This window comes from Miniopterus schreibersii, assembly GCF_964146895.1.
Source record: "Miniopterus schreibersii genome assembly, chromosome: X".
NCBI classification, from domain to species: Eukaryota; Metazoa; Chordata; class Mammalia; order Chiroptera; family Miniopteridae; genus Miniopterus; species Miniopterus schreibersii.
Genome location: NC_138104.1, coordinates 71,267,898 through 71,286,706, shown reverse-complemented (window position 1 = coordinate 71,286,706; position 18,809 = coordinate 71,267,898).

The window sequence follows — 18,809 nt, the reverse complement described above, 5'->3', positions numbered from 1 at the left end:
CCCTCTTTCCATTTGCTGATTTTGTTTGTATCCCTTTGCTGTAACAAATTTTAGCCACGAGTATGACTATATGCTGAGTCCTATGAGTCCTCCTAATGTTACTGAACTTGGAGATGGTCTTAAGGACTCTCGACACAGTGCCACATGTAGAAATAGGTGGTGATTGAAGTCATCAGTAGTAATAAAATTCTTGAGAAAAGAGAGAGGCTAGGAGGAAGACTAGAATGGAGTCTTGATGAACCATGTTTCGTGGCCAAGTGAAGGAAGATCATCCCCAAAGGTAAGAAGGAAAAAGTTGCAGGGTCAGAGAAAAGCCTGAAGATTTTTGTGTCATACAAACCAAAAGAATAGAAGGTTGCAAGTAGGAGGGAGTGGCTTAATAGTGTCAAATGTGGCTAATAGTGTAAATAGTGTCAAACCCTTACCAAGTAAGATGAAGACTGAGAAGGGTTTGTTGGAGTCAACAACAAAGAAGTCATCAGTGACCTTATCAAGGTCTCTTTTGGCAGAGTGAAGAATGGGGTTCAGTTTGGATTGGAGAGCGTATGTGTGAGACATGAATGTGTACTAATTGTTTTGGTGCCTTTAGGGTGGTTTTGGGGCTTAGAAAAGCTTATTCAGAAGATTACATTTTTAAAGATTAATACTTCAATTATTAAAGTTTCAAATCCCCAAGCCTAGTTCTCCCTTAAGCTTTTAAATTCAATCAACAAATCTTAGACTATGTGTAAGTCTAGCAAACATTGGCAATCAACATTTATGCAGCCTTTGATTAATGTTTGGTTCCACTTACAAACTTAAACACCTTAGCCCCATTTTATAAATGAGAATACTGAGAGTCAGAAAGGTTAAATTACTTTCTCAAGGTCACAAGGCCCTAGGCATATCTAATTCCTCAGTCTCATGCTCTTTTCATTAAACCAAGTTCTCTCATAATAGTGTCGTCTATTATATTTCACAGGCTCTACCTTTTTTTCTTGTGGCTCTATTTGTCCCTGTATTCTTAAAATCTGTGAAATGCTGCCTAGAATATTACCTGGAGACAACTTCTAGGGAAAGATTACTAGAAGTCTCTTAGTATTTTCCTCCCCACAAGGGGCCCTGGAGGTGAAACTGCCCAGCTGAGAGAGGTATAGAGATCTGAGGCAGGCCTTTTACTTCCTCTTTCTATGGTAACAGCAGTTTCTGGGAAGCTGCACTACCTTAGGAATAGGTCCCACTTAAAGGACAGAGACAGTAAGGTTAACCCCTCATGCTGTAAAAGATTCCATCTTTCCTGAATCTGTCACTTTCCAAGTTGCCTGTCCTACAGATTAATAAATGGTCAGAAAGCAGTACTCCAATCCCATTCGTTTCACATACATCTTAGATCTGACCCAGTGGCCTGACCTAGCACTTTACAGGGATTCCCTGCCCTGATAGATGCCTGGATTGTCCTGCTATGAACTATGTTGAGAAAGAGTGGCTGGGTCATTAGGAATGACACCTACATCTCAGCATCTACAAAACAAATGAAGTTGCCATGATGGGTGGGAAGAGGACTGCAAACCTGAGTGTATATTCCAAGTTCTACCACTTACTAGATGAGTTACCAAACCACCATCAGCCTTGTCTGCATCTGTATAAAGGGGTTTGACCCTATGTCTTAAGGTCTTTGTGGAGTGACAAATGCACCAAGTAGAGATTCAATCAAGGTGATGATTCAGGTTGTCTGTGCATGTGTCTCTCCTCAACACTATGAGCTGCTCAAGGGCAGTCACCCTGTCTGCATCATCTGTGTTCCCCCTTACATCCTGACCACCACCTAGGACACAGTCGATGTCAGTAAATGCTTGCATAGCAAAGCTGAACCAGGTGTATCTCTTCATCTGAAAACTGAGGGAATTCAACTTGGTGGTTCTTTGCAGCTCTGGCATCCTGTATTTCTATGGAAACTGATCATGTGGCTATGTTGATATCAATCTCCTTTATACAGAGAGTTAAATATGCTGCATTGTGATCATTGCTATGATGTTTTAAATATGTATCTTTGAGCTGCTTGTGAATAGGTCTGGGTCAGATGTGGTTCTTCACTCTCCACCAGGTTGGATGACACACAGAATTGTTTCACACACAAGAGATTTAGTACCTTAGTAATATGATTATCCATATAAATAGCACTCAATCATTTCTGAAAACACAGCTTGCATAAAAATGCTTATAATCTTGGAAAAATATTATGTAATATTTACTAAATCCTGTCACAAAGAGTTCTTTGCCTCAGAGTTTGAGAAGCATTGGCTTACAAGGGTTCAGCCCTACAGGTAGTAAGAAAGGCCTTTCTCTGTGAGGCCAGGAACTTTAGTAAAGTAGGGAAATCTGTGGAGAGAGAAATTCACACGTTGATAATTAGTGTGGATGAAATCTGATGGAGATTAATTTCATGGCTTTGCTTACTGCTGAGGCGTACACCATATCATTGACCTACAGAGATTTTCGAAAAATCTCCAATCCAGACAGTAGGCATTCTTGGTAATGCCTTGTCCAGGACAGGACCCTCCTCCCCATCACTCAACCCCTGAACCAGCTCTTATCAATACAAATCTGGCCCCAAAGTGCTCCCCACATGCATCAGGACAGCCTTTTCTCATATCTGGAACCCCTCGCTTCTGTTCTGCTCATTTGCATGCCCATTCTAGTCACACCCAGAGACACACACTCCTTGTTCATGCCTGTCAAACACCAAGACCCTTACTCTACTCAGTACATATGAGGACAGCCTCCAACCTGACCATGCTTGGAGCACCCTGGGCCACACCAGGCACCACCTGCCATTTCCCACTTATTGAAGCAGAAACCCTTACCCAGATCCCAGGGTCTTCCTCATTATTTTCAAGCTCCTGGTCAGCCATGCTCTGGGCCAGATATTTTTCTCCCCCACAGGCAGAATAGGAATAAATATAGTTACCTTGACCCATAGGAGGGTTCTTTCCATTCTTGGAAGCCTGCCCAGAATTCTTGATGTCCAGGCCAGGGTGCCTCCTCCCGGCAGGAGTGTTTCTAGTCTATACAGGCAGTTTCATGTTCAGCATTGTCTACACTAGTGATCTTCTCAACAATACTTCTCTCACTAGTTCTTAACACTGGACCTTTCTCTTCTCTGTAATCAAGCCTCAAGTCAGGCATGGGGGTCATCACTTTGTACTTAGGCCTGTACTCAGTTCCACCTCCATTAGCGACATTCTTCTTTATGGGCTGTAACCTTTATGGGCTGAGTCCCACCCATATCAGAGCCCTTCTTTTCCCAATAGGCTGATCTAAGAAGTCCTACCCATACCTGGGTGTCTCTGTCTTGCCCACTCTTAGTGTTCTCTATAGGCTTTCCTCTGCCCAGTCCCTTTCACAGACAAATTCTTCCCTTTTCTATATACTCCATCCTCCTCAGTTCCTTCTCATTACAGGAATCCCACTTTACATATCTATCTTCAGCTTTATTCAACAATAGGCTTGAGTTCTAATCTTGTCAGTATGTGCAGATCCCTCTCATTCTATTTAACTCTTGCACAGTACATGATCCTGTGCTGTGGGAACATTTCCCCATTCATGGTATCTGTTCTTGTAGTCAACAAATATATACTGAGCCTTTACTATGTGTCGAGCACTCCTCTAAGTGCTGGGGAATTAGCAATAAAACACCCTTGCTAACATAGAGCTTATATTCTTCTGGGGAAAGCCAATAACGAACAGATGAATGTACATTTCAGTGCAACAATCTCCTCCTGCATTACTCCTGCCAGGTGGTTGCTGTTTTGCTCTCTTCCTCACAGCTGAGCTTGAGAGAACATATTGTGCTTCCTCCAGGCCTTTCTACTAGCCATTCCTTACCCCCACTCAAGCTCCTGACTCAAATATGTCACTAAAACCACTCTGGGCCCCACTAGTGACCTTTATCATGAAGGTCCCTTGGAATACTTATCATTCTTCATTTTACTTAAACTTTCCCACCTCTCACATTTTATTAAATTCTCTACATTCTGACTTTTCTCTTCCTTCTCTGCTACTGCTCTTCAGTGTTCTCAAATTATCATCTATATCTTCATTTAGAATTATACTGTATATCTGCAAGCCAAACCTTTTCTCCAGCTCCAAACCCCCATATTCAACTGCTTGCTATACATCTCTGCTTGAGTGTCCCACACATATTTAATTCACTAGGAGTAAAACAACTCAGTCATTCAAACCCTGTGTCTCTTCACCTCTCTTCTGCACACCGCCTTGCTTGTGCACAGAGACAATGTCCTTTTCACTTCTTCCCACTCAAATGTCTTCCCCTTGACCTTGCCCACACCAGTGTTTTCTCATCCTTTCATTTACGCCTCTATACATATATCCGCTCTAATCAGAGCAATTCTTTTTCATTCAAGCAGTCTCCTCACTGCCTTAAAGTTGAGATCTGCATTAATACAGCAGGCCCATTTTGATCCTAATTCACTTTCCTAATTCTGAGATAGTCATAGAATGGGATTTCTTAGAACTACATTTTAACCAAAGTTTTCCAAGTGTGTGTGTGTTCTAGAGTTTCGATTGCTAGATGTGGTACAAATTTTCCTTATTATGGGGTTGCCACATTTAGAAAATAAAAATATAGGACAACCAGTTAAATTTGACTCCTGACTGCCTATGAATATCTTCACTGAGATAAGAGAAAAACATTACATGAGATATATGACACTAACAATTATTTATTGTTTATCTGAAATAAGTTGTATCTAAATTATATACCCTTTAAAAACTGTATGTTTTTACTAATTTTAGAAAGAGGAAGGGAGAGGGAGAGAAACATTAATGATGAGAGAGTTATTGATCGGCTGCCTCCTGCACACCCCTTAATGGGGATGGAGCCTGCAACCTGGGCATGTGCCCTGATCAGGAATCAAACTACTGAGCCACACTGGCTGAGTAATTATATACCCTTTTCTTTAATTCTATTTGATGATTTGGCCCTTCTTAACAGTTTCTAGTTTTGAAGAATTTGTTTATAAAATTCCTTGCAGTTAGCCTTTGTTCCATTTATACGGTAATATGGCTAATATACCGATCACATTTAATTAATTTTGTTATTTTGTTCACTGAACATTGTTTAATGAGAAAAAATGCTGAACATTAACATTATGAGCAATTATTTTGAACATGTACAGGCAGAACAACTCTGAGAATTGGTCTTTAAATTTCATTTGTTGAAGCATATAGAAACCATCTTCCATGGCATAATTTGCTTGCCCGTTCTTCAAAATTACATTGCATTTCTGTATCAATGATTTTTTAAAATGTTGTCCTTTGACAAAAACAGCATTATCACTAATATTTATTCCCATCTTCAAAACTATACATGGTGATCCCACTTGTTCTCATGCTAGAAGAATATTTGGTGTAACATCCATGTAAAAGAATCAAATTATGCAAGGGGTGAAATCCATTTGAAAAGGTAGTCATGGCAAGTGTCATAATAATTAGCTACTACAAGTCAAAATTTCTTTACTTGTTCATATGTAATGTCTCTTTTAAAAATAACCTTGATGCACCAATATCCTTGATAAACATAGATGCAAAAATCCTCAACAAAATATTAGCAAACCAAGTCTGGAAACACACTAAAAAGATCACACACCATGATCAAGTGGGATTTATTCCAGGGATGCAAAGCTGGTACAATATCTACAAATCAATTAAAGTGATACATCACATAAACAAAATGAAGGATAAAAATAATATGATCATATCAATACAGAAAAGCATTTGAAAAAATCCAAATTTATGTTTTATCATAAATGTATGATAAAAACTCTCATCAAAGTGGGATTATAAGGACCATATCTCAACATAACAAAGGCCATATGTGATAAACCCACAGCTAATGTTCTACTCAATGGGGAAAAACTGAAAGTGTTTCCCTTAAGATCAGGAACAAGACCAGGATGTTCATTTTCTCCACTCTTATTCAACATAGTGCTGGAAGTGCTAGCCACAGCCACCAGACAGGAAGAAGTAAAAGGCATCCAAATTGGAAATAAAAAACTAAAAATATCATTATTTACAGATGATATAATACTATAGAGAGCCCTAAAGATTCCTCCCAAACTACTAAAACTGATAAATGAATTCAGTAAAGTGGCAAGATACAAAATACATGCACAGAAATTGGTTGTATTTTTAAACCCCAATAATGAACTATCAGAAAGGGAAAACTAAGAAAACAAACCCACTTACCATTGTATCAAAAAAAATAAAACACCTAGGAATAAATTTAACAAAGGGTGTAAAAGACTTGAACTCAGAAAATTATAAGACATTGAAGAAAGAAATTGAAGAAGATACAAGTAAATGAAAGCATATATTGTTCTCATGAATAAAAAGAATTAACACCATTAAAATGTCCATACTACTTAAAGCAATCTATATATTTAACACAATTCCTATAAAAATACCAATGACATATTTCACAGAACTAAAACAAATAATCCAAAAATTTATATGGAAACATGAAAGGCCCCAAATAGCTACAGCAATTTTGAGAAAGGAGCCAAAATTGAAAGAATCACACCACTTGGTATAAAACTGTATTACAAGGCCATAGTAATCAAAACAGCACGGCACTGGCATAAAAACAGACACATAAATCACTGGAACAGAATAGGGAGCCCAGAAATAAACACACACCTATATGCTTAATTAATATTTAACAAAGGCTGTAGAAACATACCATGGGATAAAGACATTCTATTCAATAAATGGTGTTGGGAAAACTGGACAGATACATGCAAAAAAAAAAAAATAGATCACCTTCTTAGACCATATAACAAGAATAAAATAAAAATAGATTAAAGACTAAATGTAATAATTGAAACCACAAAAGTCTTATAAGGAAACATAGACAGTAAAATCTTGGACATTTTTCTTAGTAATATTTTTTCTGATATATCTCCTTGAGCAAAGGAAACAAAAGACAATATAAACAAATGGGATTACATCAAATTAAAAAGTTTTTGCACAGCAAAGGAAACCATCAACCAAATGAAAAGAGAACCCACTGAATGGGAGAACATATTTGCCAAAACATCTGATAAGGCATTATTATCCAAAATTTACAAAAACTCATACAGCCCTGGCCAGATGGTTCAGTAGGTTGGTGCATCATCTTGTATATCAAAAGATTGTGGGTTCGATTCCTGGTCAGGGTGCATACAGGAGGCAACCGATCAATGTTTCTTTTTCACATAGATCTCTCTCTCTCTCTTTCTCTCTCTCTCTCTCTCTCTCTCTCTCTCTCTCTCTCTCTCTCTCTCTCATTCTTTCTCTCTCTCCCTTCCTCACTCTCTAAAATCAATAAACATATCCTTGGGTGAGGACAAAAACAAAACTAATACAACTCAACACCAAAAAGATAAGCAATCCAATTAAAAAATGGGCAAAGGACCCAAATAGACACTTCTCCAAAGAGAACATACGGGTGCCAAGAGACATATGAAAAGATTCTCAATGTCACTAATCATCAGAGAGATGCAAATTAAAACCACAATGAGGTATCACTTCACACCTGTCAGAATGGCTGCCATCAACAAACGCTGGTGAGGATGTGGAGAAAGGGGAACCCTGGTACACTGCTGGTGGGAATGCAGACAGGTGCAGCCACTATGGAAAACAGTATGTAGGTGCCTCAAAAAATTAAAAACAGAATTTAAATTTCTCTTAATTAAATATCTGCTATTTTATCACTTTTTGATACTAGTTGAGGAAATTATACAACTCTTGTGCTTAGCTTTTTTATGCTAGTTTATTTCTGATTTTCTACCATTTTTTATATTGAATTAACAATTGCATACTGAATAAGGACCTTCAAAAGGACATTTTCCTCATTTAATAAATGTCTACTTTTTCCTCATTTAATAAATGTCTACTAAATTTTATCATGAAATTTATACTTTGTGTTTTGGCATTTTGGGATTTAAACATACACAAATAAAAATAAACATAGCAATCACCACAAGAATTGAAAAGTATGTGTCATTCTAAGTCCAAACTCATAGCTAATTATGAAAAGAGGTTGAGCAGTTGTGAAAGGTCTGTGAACTTGTGAACTAATAATAAATTAAACTTGATGTTTGATGCAAAAAGGATGGATTTCCTTTTTTTCCTGCAAGGAAGAGATGTACTTGTAAGGTGCAGTTTTCCAGAATAAAGCCAGTGTTTGGGGGAGGTTTTAAGGAACAGGGCATACAGGGATTGGCAGGTGTAGAGAAGAAGGAGCATGAAGGCACTGATGTACTTCCAGCCTGTTTCTGCGCTCACTGGAGGAAGGCTGCTGTCCACCAGCAGTCTTCAGAACAGGCAGCTGGCACAAACTCTTTCTGATTGACTGTTGTCTAGAAGTGTGGGCTTGTTACTGATTGACTTTCAGAGGATTTTTAGCACTCATTGGCTGACTTTCAGGACTGGGTTTTTCTGGCTGACTTTGAGAAACTTGGGCCTGTCGTTGATGGAATGGGGCTGTTGCTGACTGGTTGATTTTCAGAGCATGTGTATGGATCCAAAGTTATCACTAAATAATGGTGGTTATTTGTTTACAACTTGGGGTTTTGGCCAAAGTACAGTCATTTCCTTTATTGAACATGAAAATAAGTACTTTTAATTTTCAGTCGCCCCTTTTGGTCTTCCTTCAGCCAAACCTGCACAAGAAATTTTCTGGGCAATTTGTGGATTTGCCTGTATCCGTGGAGTTAGGATTTTTAGTTATCATTCGTAGGGGAACTCACTTAGAAATGCAACATGGCTTCAGCAGCAAAGGAGTCTGGGAAATGTTGGACTCTGCTTAACTTTCTGTGACTGTTTAACTCTCTGTAGCCTCAGGCGTGGCTAACTACCCAGAAAACCGCCCAAGACAAACGTCATACCCCCCCGGAAGGAGGTTAATGAATGTATAGAGTGTGACAACTGCCAGAAACTGTTAACTTAGGAATGCATTGTTCTTTCTGGTGGTCTACGTGACTACCTAGCATATGTTTTTACTATTAGCCCCCATAAAAAAGAGACCCTGTCCTGGGAAGGGTGTATACAGTTCCTGGTCGGCCACCACTGGAGCGCAGCTGCTTTGCCTGTGTATGTAAGTTCCTCCTATTGAAGCTCTTGTGACTTTCAATAAGGCTACGTGCTAGTTCTTCGGAATCGATCCTGAATTTAGACTTTTGGGGCTTTCCCCCAACACCATTTAAGTGATTTAGGAGCCAATTACTGCCTTGGAAAAGTAGCTATAACTGCTGAATTTTTGTAATTTATTGAAAAAAGCTGAATATGGCACATTTAGGGCATCCTGATAAAGTCAGTACAGGATGAAGGCTATAAAACCAGTAAGTGCAGAACATGTATTTAACGTCCTGTGTCTGCAGCCTAGGAGGCAGCAGGCAGGCATTCTTTCAAGAGAGGTCATCTGCCCCGTACCCCTGAGTCTTACAGCTGCCACAGGAATTTCCTGCTCATCTCCCAAGAACCACCCCAAGGGCTCCTTCTCTACCAAGACAGGGGCATAGATGGCAAGACCTCTCTCAGAGAGTGTTTGGAGAAGGGGAAGTCAGGGCCCTGAGGATTCAGGTGTATAATGGTGAACAGAGGCAGAGGACTGTGCCAATAATGAGTCTGAGAAGGAGCATCCAGAGAAGCAAGAGAAGGGCAGAAGTGAGTGGTGTTTCAGCAACCAGAGGAAAACAGAGTTTCAAGGAAGTAGCTGGCAAAGTGGTTCTGTGGCCATGGACAGACCTCCAGGAGGTCATGATTCCCCCAGATGGTGAGGAGAATGCCCTATTGTGTACATTTGGGGGGAGGACTGGGACTGTAGTTTTCTCAGATTCTGGAAGAGTAAGAATATGGCTGGGACTGGTGGTTGAGACCACAAGGGCAAATGAGGTTACCCGGGGGAATCTTGCAGAGCAATGAAACAAAGAACAAAAGGGGGCTCTGGCCTGGTCCAGAGGAACTTTAGCAACAGGACTGTGCAGATGAGAGAAGCTGGGGAGACAGAGCTAGGAGGAGTGGGTAGAAGGTGAATAAGGAAGGGAGGGGAGGGAAGAGGAGAGAGTTAGGGAGAAAGGGGTAGGAGGAGAGAGTCATTCAGGAGGAAAGAATTATTGGATATGAGAGCAAGGAGCCCTTCCTCCCTGTCCTAGAGTAGACTGAGCAGAAGGATCGGGGTGAGCCTGCTTGCAGTGGGGGAGAGGGCTGAAGGGAAGATGAGATGAGGAGGCCAAACCCCAGAGTGTACAGCCCTTTTGTGAGAAGCTTGGCCGTGCTGTGGGTTGAGGTTGGACAAGGGGGAAATGCTGGTGTGGTATGCATAGTCCAGAAGTATTTTCTTTTTGAAAACAGTATAGACTTGTGCACTTTTGAAACTTATGGGGAAGAAGCCAGGAAAGTAGAGCCAGAGTTACAGAAAGACAGAGAGAAATGATAGAGAGAATTAGAGAAAAACAGGGAGGGGGGTCCTATTTGCACTGTTTGGGCTGCCACAGGGAAGGAGGCTGGAGAGACTTTGTGGGAGGAAGAGGATGGTGTCAAAAGAGCCAATGGAAGGATATGTCTTGGGGCCTAGGCTGGACAGAGGAGTAGCTGTAGCCTAGTTAAACTATTATTTTTTGTTTTTCTTCTGGTTACCTTTGTAACTATGAATTCTATAGCTTTATTTCTTAATTTTTCAACTAAGTAATTTATGTTGTGTTTTTTACCAGTCTGTCCTGCTTCCTTGTTTTTTTTTTGCTCTGTTTTCTAGCTCCTTGAGCTAAAAGCCTAATTTGATTATGTTTGTTCCATTACCTGTACTTAGTATCTCAACCCCATCTACATAAAATGAAGATATTTATTTTTTTCTTCTACTTCCCACCTCTGACAGTCATTTTGTTGTTATATTTTTAATGTTGATAACATGTCTCTTCTCTAAGTCTACCAGGCTTTGTATATAGGTTGATTCTAAAACTGAAAATCAGTACACATGATTTACTTTATTGTGACAGAGACAGAACATTTCCAGGACATATGGCAGCCTATAGGATGCCCTGTGTACATGAGAGAAAGGAGATCTGTTTAAACAGTTGATTAAGGAAAGAGCCTCCTTACTGGGTTGGCTGCAGTCTTGCATGGGTGGGACTTGACAAGTATAGCATGTCCTAGATTTTAGCCCCAGCTTGCCCCTTTGAATCGGCAACTTTGTGCCGTGCACAAATTTCAGAGCCCTATGTGGCCACCCTGAACATTTCCTCTTTGGGTCAGCTGGGGTTCAGGCACAGGTTGAATATGAAACTGTGCTCTCTGTCTCCAATCCAGGTTTGGGGCCTGAGACTGCTTATCTCAAGGCAAAGGGCTTGATTAGAGGTAATAGCTGGAATTGCCAAATTAGAGAACAAAAGTGGAATGAAAACCACTACCCAGCCTTGGTCTCCTGTTATCTTGTCATTTCTATTTTACAGTGGTGAAAAAATAGAATAGTATCTCACCTAAGGTGGTCAGGCATCCCCAATGATAAGGACTGACCTTTAAAACAGTGTAGAAGTAGTACCCACTCCATTGTAATTTTGTGAGGGTTAAATGAGATTTGCTACATAAAGCACTATTGAGTGGCAGTGAATGCTCAATAAATGTCAGCAAATTAACTTAAGGTGAGTTAGACACCGAGAGAGAAAGGTTTAGTGGGGAAAAAAAGACAGAGGATGAGGCTTGTTGGGCATAATGTTGGGCACCCAATAAGTAGTTATGGATGTCTGACTGATTAGGACAAGAGCTTGAGAGGCAATGTGGAGTGTCCCTAGAAGTTCTGCTGCTGGAGACAGGGAACTAGAATAATTGGCTGTGCTTTTTGTACAAATAACCCTTCCTTCTCTCTGTGCCACAGGTTCTTTATCTGCCACAGGCAAATCACAATCCTTCCAGCCACTAGTAGCTCCCTGGGCAGTGGCAAGAAGCAAATATTTGAGAGAATGCTTTGGAAAACCAAATGCATTTTCTTTAACAGTGTATTGGTCACCTGAGAATTACGCTCAGTCTATTAGGCCAACAGCCTTCAAATGGGTATAGTTACTCCTGGTGTCACACAAAGACTTTACAAGGGGTTCATGGAAAGAGTTTTAAAGGAATTAATTTTCAGATCCTCAACTTCAATATTTCATCTTTTCTAAAACTGATCTGCCTGAGTACTGGTTCTCTTTCACTACCTCCCCTTTCACAATCCTCTTTCTTTCCCTTTACAAAGGGCAGATCTTACATCAGTCCATAATCTTACCCTAGTGCCCTACCCCTGGATTGTCAAAAAGCCTCTGGGTATCCAAAAAGGGGAAATTTGAAATACTTGTTTTAGTGTTGAGAAACTGAGTTACTGTACTACCAGGAAATAAATCTTTTTGTGAACCAGATGCTTTCCAATTCTTTGCTTTCAACAAAATGGAAAAGAAGAACCTAATGGATTTGGCAGTTGGTAAATCATTATAAATAATTTTGAAGGTGGATCACTATGTAATTTTAGCATATAATCATAAGGAGTTCAAAGAACTGAGTGACATTGTTATAACAAAACTTCTTTCATTTCCATCTACTTATTACTTATCAGCGCTTAAATCTGGATAAATGAAAAACAGGAATAGAAGCGTTGCTTAATGCTGTTTCATTCTAGCAGTAAATTATGTTGATCCATGGATACATGAACCAATTTTTAAAAAGCTCCACTTATCTCATTAAGGAATGCATTTTCAATTTTTTAAAACTTTTATGCTATTTTTTTTTCAAATTTGTAATTTATGTTATTTTTATCAGTTATATGCGAACAATTATAATAATAACAACTCAATCTTGGGTGAAAAATTTAATACTTAGGGACTTATCCAAGGAGATAAAAAATGTTATAGTAGTTGTTGTCGTTGTTGCTGAGATGTGTGGTAGCAGGCAATCAAGAAATAATGTCAAACATAAGAATATTTTATTAAGATAAAACTCTGTGGGAGAAGTGGAATGTAAACCCAGTTGAAGGAGAAATGCTATAAAATTTCTAATAGTCACATGGCTATGACACTTAGATTCCATTGGATAGATTTAAAAGGATGATGTGACAGTTGAATTGAAATGTTTACAGCGAACTGAAAATGACATCCTTTGAAAGTTGTTAAATATGGTGAAAACATTTCAGATGTCATTTAAAAATATACAAGGCAGTACACAGTTTTTCAAGATCCTTTTAAAGGGTATTCAAGCAAAAAGATAAAAGGCCATCATGCTTGCCTGAAGCCCATGATTCTTTTGAAGGTTAGAGCCAGGCCCTCACTAAGATCTTTACAGAGTACTCTTGCTTTTGGTGACTTCACTTGGTAACTTTTTAAACAAACTAAAATGCTTCTACATATCTCATTAAATATATGTTCCTTCTGTAAAACATTTTGAAAAGATTGTTATAGTTTTGCTTTTTGAAAATATTTGTTTACAAGTACCTCATTCAATTTGTAATTGGGTTAGATTTCTCAGCTATAAGAAATTCTGCTGACTTGGGAACTTTTGTGATGTGAGAAAATCTAATCTACAATTTGTTTTCAAATGTAATGGATACTCCAAATTTAATGAATTCTAAATTGAACAATTAATAAAATTGACCCAATACTGTATTTTGTAGACATTCGAGTTCACATTTACTACTTTCAATTTTGCACTTTTATTTTTTGTATGTTGGAACAAATACACTTATTTTCAGGTCTCAAACACTCTCAGGCCCTTTGAAGGGCTCACGGGTCCTGGGAATGATATTTGTCATGTTCAGTGGGCCAGTTGTCTTGGGTAGGAAGTGAGTCCAATCAGTCTCTGCAACGGCAGTGCTTAGCAGAGTGCCTGGCAAGGATAGGCTACTAAAGTTTGTTGAGTCAAGGAATGATGCTGATGCTCAAAGAGATCACAAAAATCTTGGAAAAATAGGATAACAGTCAGAGTGAGGAAAAGGCTGAATTGGGAATTTAGTGTTTCTCTGAATTTAGTAGTTAATAGATTCTCTGTAAGTTTGACCTTAATTTGCTTTCGCATATGTGGTTGGTGTGAGAATGATAAAAATGCCAGCCTGTAAATCAAACTAAGTGAAAAATTATATAAAATTTTGCTGTTGTTCAGGTTTAATCAAGTTCAACTTTATCCATTGGGAGCTTGTCATGGAGTACTCTCGCTATGCAAATGTCGCTTACTGTGCAAGCAAATGTCTGTGGGATAGTATGTGAAGAGTCCTGAACATGAGACACATGTCAGTATTTTGTTTACCTGGAAAAAGGTTGAGTGTATCATCAGTATTTGTGATTAACCAGGAGAATCTTGTTATATTGAGACATCTTAATGTTAAACAACTCTACGCTATCTAGGATGGTTTTAATTTCTCAAGTTAGTCTATTTGGCCCTTGGCCCTAATTTCCTGTGGAAATGGGATATATTTAGCATTTTGTAGTATTTCAAACCTCAAGCCTTTCTTCATTACCCGGTGAGCAGATGTAAGAAGGGTGGAAAACAAGTAAAAAGGATCCAATCAAAGAGGCACAACTTCAGGCTTAGTTTAGCAGCCCCAGAGCATCCTTCCTGGATTACCCACACTGACACTGATTGCATTCAAAAGCAGTTTCTGTACCGGAGTCATCAATCAACCTGAATAGAGAGGTGGAGGTAGGTATAGGAACAAAATGGCAGAAATAGAGAACAATACAGATAGACAAGTTCAGGCTCAAGGTGAAGAGTCAGTTTTTTAAAATATTACTGTTAAATTTAATATTACAGGTTACATTTAATATTAATTTGTATTAGTTTCAGGTGTACAGCATAGTGCTTAAAAATTATATAGTTTACAAAGTGATCCCCTCGATATTTCCAGTATCCAACTGGCACCATACAGAGTTATTACAATATTACTGATGGTATTCCTTATGCTGTACTTACATCCCATGACTATTTTATAATTACCAATTTGTACCTCTCTTTTTTTCTAAAAAAAAAAAAATATATCTTTATTGATTTCAGAGAGAGGAAAGGAGAGGGAGAGAGAGAGAGAGAAACATCAATGATGAGAGAGTCATTGATCAGCTGTATAGCCTGCAACCTGGGCATGTGCCCTGACCTGGAGTTGAACCCCTATAGCCTGCATCCTAGGTCGACGCTCAACCGCTGAGCCACGCCCTGCCGGGCCAATTTGTACCTCTTAATCCCTTCATTTTTTTTCACCCAGCCCCCAAATACCTTCCTCTCTGGCTACCATCAATCAATCTGTTCTCTGTATCTATGAGTCTGTTTCTGTTTTCTTTGTTCATTAATTTTGTTCTATTCTTTAGATTCCACATATAAGTGAAAGCATATGATATTTGTCTTTCCCTGACTGACTCATTTCACTGAGCATAATACCCTCTGGGTCCACCCATGCTGTCCAAAATGGTAAGGTTTTATTCTCTTTTATGGCAGAGTAATATTCCATTGTGTATATGTACCACCTCTTCTTTACCCGCTCGTCTATAAGTGGCACTTGGGTTGCTTCCGTATCTCAGCTGTTGTAAATAATGCTGCCATGAACAGAGGGGTGCAAATATTCTCTCAAATTAGTGTTTTGGGTTTCTTCAAATATATATTGAGAAGTGGAATTGCTGGGTCATAAGACAGTTGCATTTTTAATTTTTTGAGGATGCTCCACACTGTTTTCCACAGTGGCTGCACCAGTCTGCATTCCCACCAACAGTGCACAAGGGTTCCCTTTTCTCCACCATCCTTGCCAACAGTTGTTGTCTGAGGGTTTATTGATTGTAGCCATTCTGACAGGGGTGAGGTGATATCTCATTGTGGTTTTAATTTGTATTTTTCTGATGATTAGTGACATTGGGCATTTTTTCATATGTCTCTTGGCCACCTGTACATCCTCTTTGGAGCGTGTCTATTCAGACCCTGTGTCCATTTTTTAGCTGGACTGCTTGTATTTTTAGTTTTGAGTTGCATGAGTTCTTTACTAAAATTACTTATTAGTTCTAATAGCTATTTGGTGGAATCTTTAAGGTTCTCTATATACAGTATCATGTCGTCTGCAAAAAATGACAGTTTAACTTCTTCCTTTCCAATTTGGATACCTTTTATGTTTTCTTCCTGTCTGATGGCTGTGGCAAGGACTTCCAGTACTATGTTGAATAAGAGTGGTGAAAGTGGACATCCCTGTCTTGTTCTTGATCTTAAGGGAAATGGTTTTAGTTTTTGCCCATTGAATATGATGTTGGCTGTAGGTTTGTCATATATGGCCTTTATTATGTTGAGGTATGATCCCTCTATTCCCACTTTACTGAGAGTTTTTAACATAAATGGGTGCTGGATTTTGTCAAATGTTTTTCTACATCTATTGATATGATCATATGATTTTTAACCTTCATTTTTTACATGGTGTATCACGATCATTGATTTGTGGCTATTGTACCAACCTTACATCCCAGAAGTAAATCCCACGTGATCGTGGTGTGTGATGTTTTTAATGTATTGCTGAATTCAGTTTGCTAGTATTTTGTCGAGTATTTTTGCATCTATGTTCATCAGGGATTTTGTCCTATACTTTTTTTCCTTTGAAGTGTGGAGAGGGTAATTTTAAAAGTTTTTTCTACCTCTGACATTCTGTGAGGAATAATAATAACATCAGGTATCATGTATATGTCAATTCTTGAGCTGTGCGCTATAAATGTATGTAATGTACATGTAAATACATACATAAATACATACTTATTTTTTATTTCAATCTCATAGCCCTGAAAAATAGGCTCGATTCTGTCCATTTCACAGAGCAAAGTCTGAAACTTAAAGGGAGGAACTGACTGACTTTTGTGGTCACATAGCACGGGAGAAGAAAATGGTGTATGTGGTCACCCATTCAAGTGGGGGACAGTGGAGAAGACCATTGCTGGACCTCATTCAGTCTGCACCATCCGGCCATTTGTACTATGTGCCTGTCTGCTGTTGGCCTCAGGGTGGCCCTTGAGCTCTAGTCCTGGGACCTCAGAGACACTGATGATGTTCAACTGTCCTCTAGACATCCCAAAGGTTTTTTTAGCTGCAATATGAATAGGTACTCAGACAACCAGAGACCAGGCAGGGACCAGATAAGAGAGAACTGAGTTGAGGATAGAAACTAAATGCAGTGTTCTCTTCCTCTTCTTTTCCTCTCTGAAGTCTACCCATCTTTGAAGATACAGACCAAGCTTCACTTCCTCTGGAAGTTCTTTCATCCTTAAACCTTGTTACAGAGTTTTTGGTGCTGTTTGCCAAAGGGATCTTGTGTTTGTGAAACACTACAGCCAGCCTGGGAGGAGGACAGTGAGGAAATCTCTCTCCCACCCACTAAATTTTCCTTCTAGTGTTGCTAGCTTACCATTCTTGGGAAATACTTATTGAGCCACTGGTTGCAGAATAAGGGACTCCATTGTAGAAGTCCTGGGTAGGGTGGCAGTAAACCAGGCATAGTGGATATTTACCACTATTTTTGGTTACCACTTCCTTTCTTATTCTTGGTAATCCCCTGCCTTATGAGGCAGAACCCACCTGCTATCATGGAAGCTGAAAAAGCCACCTACTCACTTGTCAGCCTCCTTTGCAACTAGGACCTGGACAAGATTAGAGTCCAACAATTGGATTGACTTATCCTGGACTTATAATCCGGAGTTAATGCTTAAAGAAGCAGGAGCTACATGGAATCCATTCTGGTGATGGGCTAGTGCAGCCTCAGTAGCTACATCTTGTTTCTAGAGGCAGTGGAAGGGTCAGTTGGGTGGGAACTGCAAACGGTGGCATCCAGTTCCCAGTGGTGTCATGAGCAGTGTCTCCTCTGGGGAAATTCTGAGGTGGTATTCTGGGCATCATTTCTGGCTCTGTTGTCTCTGTATCTGGTTTTTCAGCTCTCTCAGAATCTGTGTTATTTAACACTTGTTTAACAAATTCCTTTCTACTTAAATCTGCCAGAGTTTATTTCTATTGCTTACAGCTAAGACACATTGGGGGTTTTAGTCCTGGCTCTGCCATTGACTTGGTTTGTCCTTCAGGTAAATCATGCACACCCTCTTGGCCTCACTTTTATCCTCTGTTAATAGCAGCACTGCCAAATTGTTGATTCTACCTGACTTACATAAAAGATAGAGAGGATTGTGAGTGTTAGGACAGCAGTCATTTGCTACTGTGAGGAAGCAGCTACATGCTGATCACCTTCAGAGTTCACCACTGTCTTGTCATTTTGTGTCATGGTTTCTAGAAAGCTCTAGGTTTTTTTGCCTGCATTGCAGTAGCTTTATCCTGCATAGGTCTTCTGGTACAATTTCTACTGGGTACGTATTCCTTTGACCTGGTTTACAGTGTTTATTATAGCTATACCATTTGTTCTAATGTAGTGACTTGATTGGTGCTTTACCCTGCATCCATTTCACCCCTAACCTAATATGCATCAGCCATGTAGCCTTGTGGGGCTGACCCAACCCTTACATCTAAGAATGGGCCCAGATTTGGCTTAAGCCAGGGAACACAACCCTATATCCCAGAACACAATGATTGGTTCTAAAGTGGATACGTATCCAAGTTAGAGTGAAGCTCAGGACTTTTGTTTGGTGATTGTTGCTGCTGCGATTAGGGGAGCCAAGCTTAGGATAGAGTGAGTCTATGGAAGGCAGAGTGGAGAGATAGAAAGAAGCTGGATGTTGCCTTGGTGACATCATTGAGCAGCTGAACTAATTCAGCATTCATCTGAAATCCACCCTACTTCTGAATTTGTTTTCAGTTATATG